Source organism: Mus musculus, chromosome 1 (assembly GCF_000001635.26).
Source record: "Mus musculus strain C57BL/6J chromosome 1, GRCm38.p6 C57BL/6J".
In the NCBI taxonomy this organism is placed as follows: domain Eukaryota; kingdom Metazoa; phylum Chordata; class Mammalia; order Rodentia; family Muridae; genus Mus; species Mus musculus.
In genome coordinates, this window is record NC_000067.6 from 192,278,026 (window position 1) to 192,294,440 (window position 16,415).

The 16,415-nt window shown below is 44.5% G+C and overlaps 1 protein-coding gene across 4 annotated transcripts in view; it reads left to right on the plus strand.

The window, feature by feature from the left end:
- The window catches only part of Kcnh1 (potassium voltage-gated channel, subfamily H (eag-related), member 1), a 321,016-nt gene that overhangs the window by 88,882 nt on the left and 215,719 nt on the right, over positions 1–16,415 (plus strand). The window lies entirely within an intron of this gene.

Below are 16,415 nucleotides of genomic sequence, written 5' to 3' on the forward strand. Positions count from 1 at the left end.
CATCTGGAGGCTGAGCTGAGGATTGGCACATCCTCTGGAGTAAAGTTAGCCTTGGAAGGGAGAATCTACTCCCATCCAGGGTAGGAAGCACTGGCTGCGGGCATCCCCATGCCTCTGCCTTCAAACCAGCTCAGCCATAGCTGAGGGCATCAGCTGCTTCCCTTGGGGGAACCAAACAGCTGAGTTGCTCTCCAGCTGAGGGGTAGCAATCGGAGTGTGGAGGCCAGCGATTAGATGCACACCCACTCCCTGCTGTGTCAGTTTTAAGATACTTTATTTTTGAAACAGTGCCTTGTGTAGTCAGCCTGGAACTTGATATGTAGCTGGCTTTAAACTTGTAATTCTCTTGCCTCAGTCTCTTCAGTGCTAATATTACAGGGGTATGCAAGCAGGACCACTTGTTAATATAATGTAAAATTGCAAGGGATAATTTCTGGATGCCTTTGGTGAGTTTTGCAAGATTAATTGCGTATGGACAGACCATCTACATGCAGAGGACAGAATCCCCTCTGGAGAGGATGTTGGCATTCTTCGATGTGAATTGCAGAGCATATTGGGAGGTGTCTGTCCCTCAAGAAAGTTATGCTATTGGCTTATATAATTCAAATATACAATTGTAACCTAAAAGAGATTTCATATATACATGGGAAGTTAAAGTTTATGCTAAAACAAACAAACAAACACTTGAGGGGCTGTGAGCGAGCTCAGTGAACAGTGCTTGTGAGAGCAAGAGGACCTGAAATCAGTCAGTAGCAGACAGGCATAACTGGGCATGCCCATAGCCCTATTGCTGGGAGTGCAGAGACAAGTGAAGTCTGGGAGCTCGCTGGCCAGCCATAGCTGGAACTGAATTTCAGTTTCAGTGAGAGAACCTGCCTCAGAGAATAAGGTGGAGGCTGATAGAGGGAAAGCCAGATGTCTTTCTCTGGCTTCTGTATACCATGTACAGCTATATATATTCACACACACGTGTGTGCACCATGCATACATCATACATACATGTACACACATATACATGTTGTGGCCCAGGAGTCACCTCATAAACCAAATGAATACCAATCTCAGTCAGTCAATAAATCTCAGTTTATTGAGTATAGACCTCAGGATTGATCGATTAATCAGGATCACCATTGAGGCTCAGGAGCTGACCCATGACATAAAATTAAGATCCTACAGGGTTATTAAGCCTAAAATCCACAAACATCTGTGGCAAGTACACAAATGTACAAATGAAGATGATTCAACCAATTAGGATCCAGGGATGGGGGATTTCCTAGGAACAGGTCTTTGTTGCACACTTATCCATCCTGCTCCCATTGGTTGGGGTATTCAACTTTGGCTGGTGACCTGGCTCGTCTAATATTCATGTCCTAACTTGTCTTCCAGGATGGGACTTGTCTAACATTCATGTACTACCTTGCTAACGAGGATGAGACTTGCTTGGTCTTTCTTTCTGCCAAGTAGTATGTCAGTTCCTAGGGAGGTCTTGGGAACTTAAACTTGACTTGACCCAGACTCAAAATGGAAGTCTTATTCCAAATAGTTTCTTCTATTGGTGCAGGTGTCTCTTATGTTGGGGTCCATCCCAGGGTTAGCTTACCAAAGCAAATACCATAAAATGTTATATACAGGTTCATATTGGGATATATCTGTCTCTCAAGAAAGTTATGCTATTGGCTTATATAATTCACATATATTATTGTAATCTAAAACAGATTGCATATATACATGGGTGGCTGGTTTGGGTCCATACTATTGTGGGTAACTATGCAAAATAGTTCTGACTTCTCTCATGATTGTTTTCTAAGAGCACGGAACATAACAAAATATTTAATCATCTTGGGCATGAGAAAGTTTCCTTGTAAGAGCATAGGAGAAAATTTCCTTATACTATTAGTAACAGCATAAAATGTCAGACTAGCCAGGTAACAGTTACCTAGTCCTTACATTCTACCTAGGTTTTAACATTCCATCTAGGCCTTAATATTTTAGCTAGACTTTAACACACATGCATATACACACCATAATACATGTACACATACACACACATAAACATATACATGCATGTACATACATACACACATATACATGTTTGTATATGTATACACACACACACTCATACAGCCACATAGGTTTGTAAAATAAGCTGTGCACTATGTATTGCAGTGGCATTGGAGTTTTGCAGCTAAACAAGACAGTTCTTCAGTTTCCATGGGTTCACATTAGTGTCTGACGGACAGCACTGCAAGCAGGTATGAGACGGACAGCTCCATGGCCTAGAGGCTAACAGGACAGAAAGCTTGTTCTCTGGCATTGTGTGTGTTGGCTTGGGAAGCCGTCAGTTTTGAGCTCCGTAGAGACAGCCCCTGATTTCCAGGTTTGTGGGATGGATTGGTTTAGGAAAGGTGTCTGTCATCAGTGGGCTTTGAGTTGAAGAGCGCTTGGAGCCAGAGGTCGACCATCTCATGATCCACAGTAGCAGTTCTGGCATTAAGGGATTCAGGCTGGACAATGTTTAAAGCTTTGGATGACTGTTGACTGTGCATTTCACACCAATTGGGATATGTCGGGAGATATACGTGTCTCTGGTCCTCCTGTGGTCACAGTTGCATGTCATCCTGAGCCCCCTGCTAGCTCCAACCTCAGACCTACTGGGCTCCAAGTCTGGTCTGCATTGCTCTCGCCTACAGAAGCCCTTTGTTTAAATAAGAAGCCTTTTTGCCCTTGCCCTGCAGTGCTATAGGAGGAAGTGATTTGGGTAAGGCATTTAGCAGAGGGTGAAAGGAGGTCACTGGGGGTCAGAGAGGGACAGGCCCTTCTGAGTTCACTGGAAAGAAAGCAGACACGGGGTCCTGCCTCTCACATGACCTCAGTCACCTGCTCACAGGACTGCTTGGGTCCCTTCGACCCCTTCTTCATCTTCCCAATGACAGCTTTGGTAAAGCAGGAGCAGAGCACACAGAAGTGATCGACCTGATGAGAAGCTGCTGATGTGTGCTCACGCCTTTGGCTTGTGAAATGTGGAAGAGAAGCTGGGCATTGGGTATAGTGGTGTGGAGGAGACAGCTGTGGTGTTGATCTGATGCCTAGTGAGGGGCAGAGCCACTGGTCCTGAGGCCACCCTTTTGTGAAAAGCTATTATTAAGTTAATGGAGTGGAGGGCCAGAACAGAGGCAGGTAGTGGTGGAGAGGCCATGAAGCATGTACCCCTACTTTTCCCAAGAGTTAGTCTAGGGGAAAGTGTAGCAAAGTCCCTTTATGAGTGTCTTAGTTAGGTTTTTACTACTATGAAGAGACACCATGACCAAGAAGACTCTTATAAAGGAGAATATTTAATTGGGGCTGGCTTACAGGTTCAGAGGTTCAGTCCATTATCATCACTGTAGAAGTATGGCAGCATCTAGGTAGGCATGGTGCGGAATGCAGAGTTCTACATCTTCAGAAGGCAAACAGGAGAAGACTGGTTCCCAAGTGGCTAAGTGGAGGGTCTCCAAGCCCAGAGTGACACACTTCCTCCAACAGGACCAAATGTACTCCAACAAGGCCACACCTCCTAATAGGCCACTCCCTAGGCCAAACATAGTCAAACTACCACAAAGACAAGACAAAGTGGTCTGATTAATGGCTTAGTGCTTCATACTCCATACCTGTTCTCGCCTTACCACTGGCCGAGGATGGAGCGTTACTGATCTAAGTCTGCAATTCCCTCTAGTCTGGATTACTATTCTGGGAGAGTGTAGGAAGAATGAAGAAAATACTGACTCATTTATCATAAAAATGTACATGGAGCTGAATTAACTGTCCCTGGTATCTTTGTAGTTATGTCAGTGGGCTGTGTGCCAGTGAAGACCACCAAAGAAGAGAGTACAAGACTGCAGTGTCATTGCTGTGTCTGCCTGAGTGTGTGTGTATGTGTATGTGTTTTGGGAAGACTTGAAGGGAAAAGATTGGACCTGGCTCAGGTCTGGTTCATGAAAGAGCTGGATAGAACTGCTAATGCCCATAGTCTTGCATCCAGCTTGTGGATATCGCCCTCTTGGTGGTTCCAGCTGGAAAATGACCCTTTGTTTCAACTTGCTTTGCTTATATGTAGATGGCCTCCATTTGCGTCATTCCCCGTGTGTGGGTAATCATCCGCTCTGGGTTATCTGGAGGCTGTTTGTGAATATGTTGCACATTAGTGCAACGGGTTAGAGGACAGACGGTCTGCAACCTGGGTGAGGTGAAGCTTAGAAAGGTTATGTTGTAGCCCTTGGCAGATTGTTGGTCTGGCATGCTTCCTGGATTAAAACTGGGGTCGTAAGAGATAAAGCTTGCCCTCTCCTAAGGAAACCTTGGTGCTTGTTGCCCTTGCAGTGTGGAAGGAAGTATAGAGGGGAGAGAGGGCAAAACTGGGTGTCTCTGGGTCACTGTGTGCTGGCATGCTGGCCAGGAGTCACCCTTCTCCTTGGCTAAGTGACATAAAGCAACCCAACCAGCTGGTGCTAGTGACCAGCTAATACTCACCAAGAGTGAGGCGTGTTGATGGCAGTGGGTTCTCTTCATCTTCAGAGGACCCTAAATGCTTTACTCTGTGGGAAGTGAAAAAACTGTGAGGGCGTTGGAGGAGGAAGGGGGGAGAGGGTGACTTGCCACTGTTTTCAGACTGTGCTTTCTCATGCTACCTTACTAGAGGGGTGGGCAGCCAGGAAGACCATGTTTTAGTTTCTAGAACCTTGTTAGCTTCTGTCACTTTAAATCACTGCTGCCCAGGAACCACACTGGGTCAGCTTTCTCCTGGTAAAGATGCCTGCTGCAGCTGGTCTGGTGGTACAGGCCTAAGGCAGGATAGTGAGTTCAAGGCCAGCCTTGGACACATTGTAAAACCTTGCCTCAAAAAACCAAAACCCAAAACCAAACAAAAAACCCAACCAATCAACCAACCAACCAACCAACCAACCAAACAAACAAATAAAAAACAAAAAACAAACAAACAAACAAAAAACAAAAAGAAGTCTTGCTTAGTGTTAAAAGCCTCTAATTTTAGCTACTCAGGAGGTTGAAACAAGAAGGCCATGAGTTTGAGACTAGCCTAGGCTATATAGTGTAAGCTCTGTGTCAACCTCACCCCTTCCTTTATTTTTTATGACCTACACTCCCAGGCCCTGTAACGGCCACAGCACCTCCAGTCTTTCACCTGAGCCTCTGCTTGAACGAGTCCCTCTGTAAGACTTCCACCCTGAGCATGGATCAGGAAGAAACTGATAAAACGATAAATAAAAAACAAGTCTGGACAGTGCTGCCTGCAGGGGGATTGTAGCAGCATCCACACCATCTGTGAAGTTAGACTCAGGCTGCTGGCCATCACTGGTAGGTCACAGTCATCAAGAGAGAAACACCCACATCTGTGACTCCTCCTGCCACTATCAAGACTCGGGATGAAGGGTGAAGTCTGTGTGTCTGCTTTGGTTCTCAATTTTATCAACATCACTGAACAGCAGAGATCCTCAGACAGGAGATGTATAAAGGCCAAGGAAAGGGGACAGACTCAGGGGTGCTGCAGGGTTAGTATCTGTCCCTTGTGCCTCCAGATAGTGACTTGCCTGAAAGGTCACTGATGTACGTCAGAGAGCCTCTGTAAGCTGCAGAGATGAGTCAGTCTGCATCCATGCACAGGTCTCATCTCTTCCCTACTCTCCATGTACAGAGGGCTCGGGGGAGGAGGAGGAGGAGGAGGAGGAGGAGGAGGAGGAGGAGGAGGAGGAGGAGGAGGAGGATGAGGAGCCGCCTGCACTGGTCCAGGCTCTGAACTGACCAATGCTCCTCTATGATGATCTACAAAAGTTGTTGTTACAAGAAAATCGTGGTCTAAGCCTTTCACAGAATATTGATCATCAAGAAAAGAGTTATCTCATCATGGAAGTACATGGAGGAAAGTTAGGTACACATTGCTAAATATAAAAGACACCTATGTACTCTCTGATCCCAGTGTTCTGAAAAAGGCAAACGTGTGGAGAAAGGTGAGAAGAATGCTTGTCAGGAATTTAGAGAGAAGGAGGAGTAGGTAACATGAAGAGGAGCTACAGAGCAGAGAACTGATGCTGTGTGACAATGGGATGGTCACATGTCACTCAACACTAGTCTAAACCACACAGTATGCTAGACAGATAGCAAGCCCTAGATACCGGCTGTGGCCTATGCTAATAATAAGTGTGAACACTGGCTCACTGGTCACACTGTGCCACACTAGTGCAAGGCATTAATGACAGGTGTCTCCACACGTCACTCCACTCTGCTGTAAACTAAAATTACTCTAAAAACAATGTCTATAATTAAAACCAAATACCCCCATTGCTGGTACGAGATGCAGGTTTGGCCTGTGTTGCAGGGCCTCAGAAAGAAAAGCCCAGATGTCCACTTGCACCTACTCTTCTGGGTAGCAGAGAAATCATAGTGACCGTCTGCCTGAAAAGAGAGAGCAGGTGAGGACTGGGAGCCAGGCACAAATGGATGGAGCAGGGCCAACTGTGCCCTGTGTGCATTCAGAGTCTGTGCTGAGGGAAGCCTGGGAGCTGGGAAGTGAGCTCAGAGGAGCCAAGAGACATGGCTATTCCCTGAGGAGAGACGAGAGAGCCAGATCTTGGAGTTGCTACCAACCTCCATTTTCATCAGCCAGCCCTGCACAAATGTGGCAGGGCCCTTCACTGAGCCCACAGGCTGCTCACCTGAAGCTCTTGCTAGTCTGCTTCAAGAGATGCCCACCAACTCAAAATGATCACTAGGGACCAGGCCAGAGATGTTAGCAACACCCTGGCTGCCCACTGCTCCACAGGACCTCTGGAAGGAAGGACAATGACGGGAAGAACCTCTCCTTCAGTACAGGCAGGGTTTGGGTGCTGTGCCTGGCACGGGCACACAGTGTGATCAGACTTGATAGGAGGCTTTGGGAGCAGGGGTGTGGCTGGGGTGAACCTTTTGACTCCAGGAAGTTGTACTTGAGGGGTTCCTGGGAAGTAGGGACTAGCTGTGAAATCGGATAATTGTGTTTCTGGAGCTAGACTAACTTCAGGAGGCTCCAGGCAACTCAGGGCACAGAGAGACATACAGCCTGCTGTCTCTCTCCTCTCCTCCTTCCCAGGCTCCTTTCTCACCAGCCCACAGTTCTCTTTCCACTCTTTACCATGCTGTCTTTCTGCCTCTGGCTCGTTCCCCTCTCTGTCTGTCTGTCTGCTTGTCTCCATCTCTTGTCTCTACCTCGCTTGTCTGTCTCTGTTCCTCTTTCTCTCTCTCTCTGCCTCTCTTTCTGTCTCTGTCTGTCTGTCTGTCTGTCTGTCTGTCTGTCTGTCTGTCTGCATGTGCATGTGGTGTATGTACATTTGTGAAAGAGGCCAAGCTACATTTTCCTGCCCATGTGGATGTGGAAATCCAGCTGAGCTGGCCAGTCTCTTTGAAATGCCAACCTCATACACTCATCTTGAATCTAAGCGTCTGCCTGCCACACATCTACACAGGCACTGATCTGCATAGACCACATGTCTCTGCAGGTATGCATCTCCACCTGTCACACCTCTCTGTCGGCATGGATCTCACCTGTCTCGTGTCTATGCAGGAGCCGATTTTTCTGGACTCAGTGTGACCACTGATTTCTTCACGTGCTCCCCTATAAACATCACATTGTGTTGTTTGCTGTGGTTTTGCAATGAATTTCTGTTCAGCTCTTAACTTTGCATGGCGTTTCCTTTTGTTATTTTCTCCTTTTTCCTTCCTGCTCTAATACATGTGGCCAAGGACTTACTTTCTTTATTGCTAAAGATTTTTGGAGAGATAATTTGCTATAGAATTCAAATTTTATATCTTTTGGGTGATGTGAACTTTTTAACATTGTGAAATATATCTGTCTTCTAATTTTTATTTAATATGATACTGGTATTCTTAGTTCTTATGTGTTGTATGTTCCTGTCTGATAATGAGAACCTTTGCTGTATTTTGCTATTTAGAATTCAAATCAACATATTATATTTGACTAATCTGTTATTATTTTAATGTCTCTTGGGGCTTTAGCCACATCTGGGTACCATTTGTGTGCCTGGTGACTTCGGGGACTAGGGGAGGGCAATGGAGTCCTTGGAACTGGAGCTACAGACAGTTGTGATCATCACACAGGTGCTGGGAATTGAACCCAGGTCCTCTGGAAGACCAGCCAGCGCTCTTAACTGCAGAGCCATCGTGTTATCTCTCTAGCCACACTGGCCTTAAAATAAATAACAACAAATCATACAACAACCAGCCAATCAATAACAACAATGAAACAAGAGAACCACTTGGCTTTAACCCAGAGGACTAAGTCGTTGCTTCAGTGTATCCAGTACAATGTTTCAGTTTCTTTCTCTTTTCCCTATGGCTGCATTTTGTTCTATGTGCCCCCACCCACCTTTCCCTCTTTTGTGGAATTACTTTGTATTCTTCTTGATAATCTCTGCTTTATTCTTTTGACAGCACTCAACTCTTCCCAAGCTTTACAAGGGTTTTAGAATATTAACCTCCCTGTCTGTCTATATCTTGTTGATGTCAAGTGCAATTGTTTTATGTAGCAAAGGCAACACTGTATGTGTTACTTTCTCTGTTGCTCTCATCTCTTGGCTGTCTTCTAACCTCTTCCCTCCTGCTTTGGGAATATCTGCCATCAAGTCTGCTGATGAGTTCTGTCAGGATCTATTTGTCTGAAAATATCTTTATTTTACTTTAATTCTGTAAGATGTTTGCACTGTTTATTGGAGTCTAGGCTGCTGGTTGTCTAGACACACTTTTCTAAGTTTCTGCTTCTATTGTTCTGAGAATTCAGCCCTTGCTTCAATTCTTGTTTTGTTGTAGGTGTTCCTCCCCACCCCCACCACACCTCTTTTTATTTTTAAGAGTCTGTATTCCTCCTTATCCTTGATCAGTTTTAGGATGACATGCATAGTATCAGCCACATCTGTCAGGGACCTGGTAAGTAAGAAGTAATTAATAAAGAGGTGGTTTACAAAGACACCAGGCAAGGATAATGAAGCAGCAGGGGACAGCTCAGACTTGGATAGGGACTAGAGTCAGGGGCCTTGCTGTCCTTCACATGAAATGGAACCAGCCTCTTGCTCAGAGCCCTATACTGAGAAAGGCATTTAAACAGTTTACAGGAATGCTCAGCCTTGGCTGAGGGTCATGATGTCCTGTGGTGGCTGCAGAAGACACATACCCTGCTCCCCCATCCTTTAAACCCTTGTAGTTCCTGACCAGGGACCAGACAGAAGATAGATTTAGTGGCTCACAAGGGTTTGCACCTTCTGTGGCTCAGGTATCGCCAAACCTTTGTGGGAAGGAACTGATAGTATTTTCAATGTGTGGGTCTTATCTGGTCTCTCTTCCTCTTTTATTTATTTTATTTATTTAAAAAGTGAATACCATTCTCAACTAATAGGCACATGAAAACAAGCCGTGGGTCAAGTGAAGCTGACTTACAGATCCAGGCTCTTGTCAGTTTTGGGAAAGTGTCCACTGCTGTTTCTTCAAAGCATTGACTCCTTCCTTTCCCTCCACCTCAGGGACAGATTAACCCTTCACTCTCTATCCCATGTCTCCTTTACACACACTCTCTTTGTGTTTTGCAACTTTCTTCCTTGATTCTGGACTCCCCCCACCCCCTTTCGACGTTCTTCTACTTCCCCAACTGACTCTCTATTTGTGTTCAATATTTTTAAAACTTCCTATACATTCTGGTTTTGGTTAATGCATTAACAACTTTCTGTTGCTGTAACAGATACACATGAATGCGCTGTTAGTTTAGCTCAAAGTTCTAGAGACCTGAGTCTGAGTCATGTGACCCAATTGGCTTGGCCTCTGGTAAGGACACTGGCCTACTAATGAACATATTTTAGGGAAGGAAGAATGAGAGGAGGGGAAGAGGAGTGTGGAGGAAGAGGGGTCTCATAGTCACCTTCAGATGACAACATCCCTAGGATGACCTGTGTACCACCCACCAGCCTTCCCTGAGTGCTGGGCTGGTGATGTAACAGAAGAGTTGCTAGGGCTTCCAACATCTGATCCACAGCAGTCCCTATTTTTTTCAGAGTTAGAATTGCCATTTGGCCTATTTATACTTCAAATTTTCTTCTGATATTCTTGATCCTACCTTTTATCTTGTCAAATACACTGAGGATAATTATTTTAATGTCTTCTTTAAATAACCTTGCAATCTAGGGTCTCTGCGGGTCTCTGCCTCCTCTGTTCCTGCATCTTTTATTGTTCACATGGATTTTTTTTTTCTTATGTGATGTTTAATTTTGATTATGTACCAGATATTCTCTGTGAAAATTATAGAAATATTTTAGAGTACGGGTATCACGTTTCTTGAGAAAATATCTTCTTTTATGCATTAGCTAAGAACACAGCAGCAACCTCACTTGAACAACAGCTGAAAAGCAAGTACAAGATCTTTTTCTAGTTCCCTTTAGTCTAGATGAACAGCAGTATAGTTCCGGCTGAACGCGGGCATTATCAGGGCCCTTGTCTTCTATCACTGCTCGGCTTTTGCCTATGTTTCTTAACTTGAAGAAGCCATCAGAAGTGATGCTCAGATCTTCAGCCCCTTGGACGCATCCTGGAACTGGCCGCTAGCCATGGAGAGCTGCCTGACTGCTGAACGCATCCTAGAGTATGCACTGCCTTGTGCATTTGACTCCATAATTCCTTGCTGCACTGCTGGCTTGCTGATGTGTTCAAGCTGATTTAAAAGCAATCTGTGTAGGTTCTTCATTGTTCTTAGTAAAAAGAATTCGTGTGGATTTATTAGTCTGCTGTTACCAGAAGACTTCAATAATTTCTTTAGGGGAAAGCTTTGAGCTACATATTCCTGTAGTGTTAATCTGCATTTTAAAAGATTTGATGCATACCATCTGCATGCCCGTCGATAAAATTATAAGAGTTTGCAGTGGAGTGTGCTAGTTTTCTTGTAGCTCGCCGTTCACAGGTATTAATTTGAAAGCACTGAACCCTATTGGTTCTGTATTAGTTCCATCACCAGTATGAACTGGTTGGAATCCTCTTGCCTGCGACAGAACCTTAAGCAGGTATATGTAACTCATTATGTACCTGGAATAGTGGGATGTGGTTATATTCACCTTGCGGAATTAGAAGGGAAAATGAGCTGGATGAGAGGAAGAAAACTTGGCATGGCTGTACCCAGCCCAGTGACTCCCTGAGCTGCTGTGGCTTTTCTTTAATATTGTTCTGTCCTTGACCTATTGGGTCCCTTGGGTATTGGGTCCCTTGACATGAAATTCTTAATTCCTATGTCTGTTTCTTGTGGTAGGCTTGGCCTCACGCTACTTTTATTCTTATGTTAATTTGGGTCTAAAAAAACTGTTTGCAGGAGAATGTCTGCACACAAGTAGCTTCTGGGAACCTGCCCCCAGTTGGTTCTGATTGGTAAATAAGGATGCTGACAGCCAGTGGCTGGGCAGGGCAGACATAGATGGGACTGCTAAGATTCCCAAGCTAGGGACAGGGAGGAAGGAGAAGAAGAGATCACCATGCAGAGAGAGAGAGAGAGAGAGAGAGAGAGAGAGAGAGAGAGAGAGAGAGAGAGAGAAGAAGAAGAAGAAGAAGGAGGAGGAGGAGGAGGAGGAGGAGGAGGGGGGGAGGGGGAGGAGGGGGAGGGGGAGGAGAAGATGGTATGCTTGCAGAGCTTCAGGACAGGGAGGCATAACTGCCATGTAGGAGGCAGGAGAGTGCGGCCCCAGAGGGCTGCCCAATTGTGTCCAGAGCAGCCAAGGTAGAATACAGAAGTGATTATCAGAGGGATGTGGGTTAGTCAGGTGGAGGTTAGAAAGTAGCCCAGCCATTGGGTTGTTTTAGGCATATCAAAATAGAAAAGGCTGCCAGGCGGTGGTGGCACAAGACTTTAATCCCAGCACTTGGGAGGCAGAGGCAGGTGGATTTCTGAGTTTGAGGCCAGCCTAGTCTACAAAGTGACTAGGACAGCCAGGGCTATACAGAGAAACCCTGTGTTGAAAAAACAAAACAAAACAAACAAACAAAAACACCCCCCCAAAAAAAAACCAAAAAAGGAACTCCCAAAACCCCAAAATATAAAAGGCTATTCATATGTCTTTCATTTGAGAATGTAAACCATTGGGGTGGGTATCAGAAACCCTCCGCCAGGATTTATTTAATTATTTTAACACTACAGATGGTACCTAATGTGGGGCAAAAGCTTACTTTTAAAAATTAATTTGAGATTACCGAATGGAAGACATACACCATCCCTTTAAAATTAGGAGGTAGGGAAAGTTGGTTTCTTAGCAAAGCTGCATGGTTTTCGCCCAAGCCATGTGGGTTGGGCACTAGGACAAAATACGTGCTAAACTGACACACATAATTCTGGGGTTCATGGCATAAGCCGACCCAGACAACACTGGTTGGCTGGCTTGGGATCCAGCCTGAGACCTGCTCTCAAAGGCTTGTAAGCTGCCCCAGAGAGCTTAAGACTCAGAGGTGAGACAGGCTACTCAGAGGGCAGAGAACAAGGCTACATGCCTCCTACAGTCAAATAAAAAACATTTAAAAGAATTGTAAAAAAAACAGTGCTATCATAAACAATTGGCACCTTTGAACCGGAGTCCCATGAGAATTCTGGGGTTCCTCAGCCTGGCATGTGACACATTGTTAACCTAGGAGCAGGCTTGTGCAGTAAAGAGAAGATTAATTTAATTAAAATTAAATAGGAATGATATTAATTCAATTTATATAAAGAGAGAGGTTATATATACATATACATATATATCCACAGAGATATTAATCTCCATAGAAGGGAGGAATAAGTGGAAATTGCTTTGTTTTTAAGGATAGAAAAGAGAAATAATGGTAGTTGCTTTAAATGTTTTTAGATATACATGGATAAATCAATAAATTCAGGCCTTTGATTTGGGACAAAGACATGGACACAGGTTTCTAGGGAGCCTAAAGCCAACCTAATCTATAATCAAATCCGGGTCAGCTCAGGCTACACAGAGAAACCCTATCTCAATTAATAATAATAATTATTATTTTTAAATGTTTTAAATTGCTTTAAGGTGGTTATAAGTTTGGTGGGTATTACAAATCTTCTATGAGAGAGGTCAAAATAAAACAGGCCTAAAGAAAAAAAAATCTTCATAATCATTTCTGGCTTAGCTCAAATGTTGCTTCCCTAGTGATTGCTTAATTGATTCCTTTGAACCAGGCCTCCTCCTATGTTTTTCTTCTTGGTCCCTATAGGATACTAATGCATCTCTGCATTATAGCTCTAGTCTGTCTTATACTACAGGCACACAGTCCCTTATTTATAGCTCTAGGATCAAAATCTGAGGAAGATGACTTTTAAAAACTCATTTCATGGTGGAGTCTCTACTGACCTGAACGTCCTTGGAGAAATTCAGCAAATGGATGTGTGCCAACTGTGTGGCTATTTGTCACTTGAATGTAGAGAATCTCAGCGTGCTTGAAGGAGCTGTCCAGTGCTGCTTAGAGCACTGGCCATCTGTGTATGATGCCTTGGTCATCTGTGTATGAGGCCTTATTGGCTTCAAGCGGTATGGACTCCATCTGAGCCTAAAGAATTTGGTTAAGGTGTTTGAGGCCTGTTTATATAGTTGTAGGTGCTGTAAATTTGGAGAGTGTATTTATATCCTCATAGATCTTAGAAACCATGCATATTTCTGTGCTGTGTGTGTGTCCTTGTGTATACATGTGGAGGCCAGAGGGTAACATTAGATATCTTCCTATGTAGATTCCTACCTGATTCCCTTGAGGCAGGATGTCATGTATATTTAATGGAGTACACTTAGAAGAGGGAGAGAAGGAGGAGATAGAGCAAGGCTTGTCAGTAATGGACTTAGTTTGATGAACACTAACACAAACAGCAGTGGCTAGGAGATGAGGGCTGTGTTTTGTGCATATGGAGCTTGGTGGTAGAGTGCAAAATGGCAACTTAGTAGCTGCTGTCACTGGCTAAGATTTCTGTGGCTCTTCTTTTCAATGTGGTCATAGGGTGGAAGTCCCACTTCTAGCCATTGAGCTGTTTTATACTTAGTAGAAGAAGAAAGAATTCATGAGGCAATGAGCATGTGCTTCCTGGACTAGATCCTTTTAAGGACTTCTGGAGTTTTGCACCTCATCTCTTCCTTTTTTATGAAGAAAGTGAGGCTGGCCATTTGCCCAAGGTTGCAGGACTAGGAGTGTTGGGGTAGAACCCGAACGTAGGCTGATGTCACATTCATGCTGTCATAGTTTCACCCACCATGCCATACATCTACCGATGCATAACATGAAATAGTTAGGCAGAAGCCATATTGTAAAGGTCCTGACTATAGGAAACAGGAGATGTTCAACTAATTCCCTGCTCACACCATGATTTCGGTTACATGAATGTCATACAAGAGCCAAGTGCTTACCGATTGTGCCACTGGAAAGTGAAATGGCACACATGGCTGCACACACATCGGGAATTAATGCCCAGTTTCACAGGCACACAGGCATACTCTCCATGATGACGACTGATCCTCTGTTCCAGAAGACTGCTTCAAATACCATGACTTTGTCATGTTGTGTTTACATGTTAATCAGAAAAGGGATGTGAAAGAAATATACGTATCCATAACTGTTACGATTGTGAGGGAAAGAAGTATAACAGTTATTTTTACATATATATATATATATGTTACAATCATGAGGGAAGGATGTATACATATTCACAACTGTCACAATTGTTACAATTGTAAGGGGAAGGAGTATACATATCCATAATTGTCACAATCCTGAGGGCACAGTGGGGGTCATGCAGGTGGGATAGACTGAGTGAGCGATGGGGCATGAGAAGACTGCTGTCACATGGACTGGTCCGGGCAGGGAAAGAGGGACATTTCTAATGGTAGGGTGAAGGCATGGATGGCGGTATAGAGATGAGCAGTCCTTTTCCCGGTGACCCAGAGATGAACCAATGAAAGAAGAGCACACAGTGAGCAGAAATGTTGGCATATTGTAGAGGTTGAGGGATCTGTTTGTGATGATTCAGAAAAGACAGGAAGCCTTGTTAATGGTGGAATAATGGAGAAAACAGGAGACCAAGGGTGCTGTGAGATAAAGGAAAAAGTATGTTGACTTTTACAAAGCCGGATTCTTTGAACTGGGTATATAGATGAAAAGGATCCGCTTACACAAAAAAAAAAAAAAAAAAAAACCCAGCACAAAGAACAGGGTGTACAAATGCTTCCCTTAAATGACTTACAGAAAGGACCTTTACATCTCAGCCCTGTAAAGATTTTTAAAGAGGAGCTTCTAGGATAGATGAGGTAGCAAATGTGTTTTGTGTCTCTGAGAAAAGTTATGACACCCCACCCCCCACCCCCAGCCCATGCCCATAACCCCTCTCCCTTGTGACTCCGAGTCTGGTAAGTAGTTATTGATTGACCAGCCCTGGAGTAGCAGCTGTGAGTTCAGGGCTCGGGGGGGGGGGGGGGTAAAGGAGATAGCTTCCTTAGGTTGACAGGCTGTGAAGCAGGTCTGTGGCAGAGGCCCAGACAGAGTAGAGTCAAACAGTAGCGTTCCCCCCTCTGCTAATGGCAGCCATTTGTTTCCTGTGGATCACATGACTATGGGTTCGTTGGTTTTTCACTGAACCCTGGGCTTTCAGGCTGTGTGTGTGTAGTGAGTGTACCCTCATGTGTAGTGCTCACATGTGAAGGCCAGAAGACAACCTCAGATATTCCTTGGGTGCCTTCTACTTTTTGAGTCAGAATCTCTTATTGGCCTTGAACTTTGCGTTGTAGGCTGTGCCAGCTAGCCTGAGAGTTTAAGGACATCCTCCTATCTCTGCCTTATGTCTTGCCATAAGTACAAGGGGGCTACCATACCCGTGTTCTGGAGATTGAACTAAGGTACTCATAATTGCATGGCAAGCAATCTACTCACTGAGTCATTTCCTCGGCCTCAGTCTCTCACCTTTAACAAGGGCAGTGTCTCCTTGGAAGGTGTTATGGGGATAAAGCCAGATAACAAGTAGGTGCCCAGCATGCCACCACTTAGTAACCAGGACTGCTGGCACTGTTGTTGGCCCAGGACATGATCCAAAGGACAGTTACTGACTTCACAGGGACACTTGGGTTTAAGAAGTATTCCTGCTGGGAATCTGCCCTTTTCTGAAGTCACACTCCACCCTTGCTGGAGCTGTGGGTTCAGGTGGGAAGCTCCGCTGTCAGGAGTGATTTGTGTTAGCCATCTCTAAAGGCCAGACAAGAACAATAATGTGGATTCGTTCTGCTTTCTGGTTCTTTAAAAATATTTTTAAAAATCTGATATTAATTTTGGTTCACAAACTATTGTATACATTTAGATTGTTTCCACTTTCATGGACTGTGGACTGACCG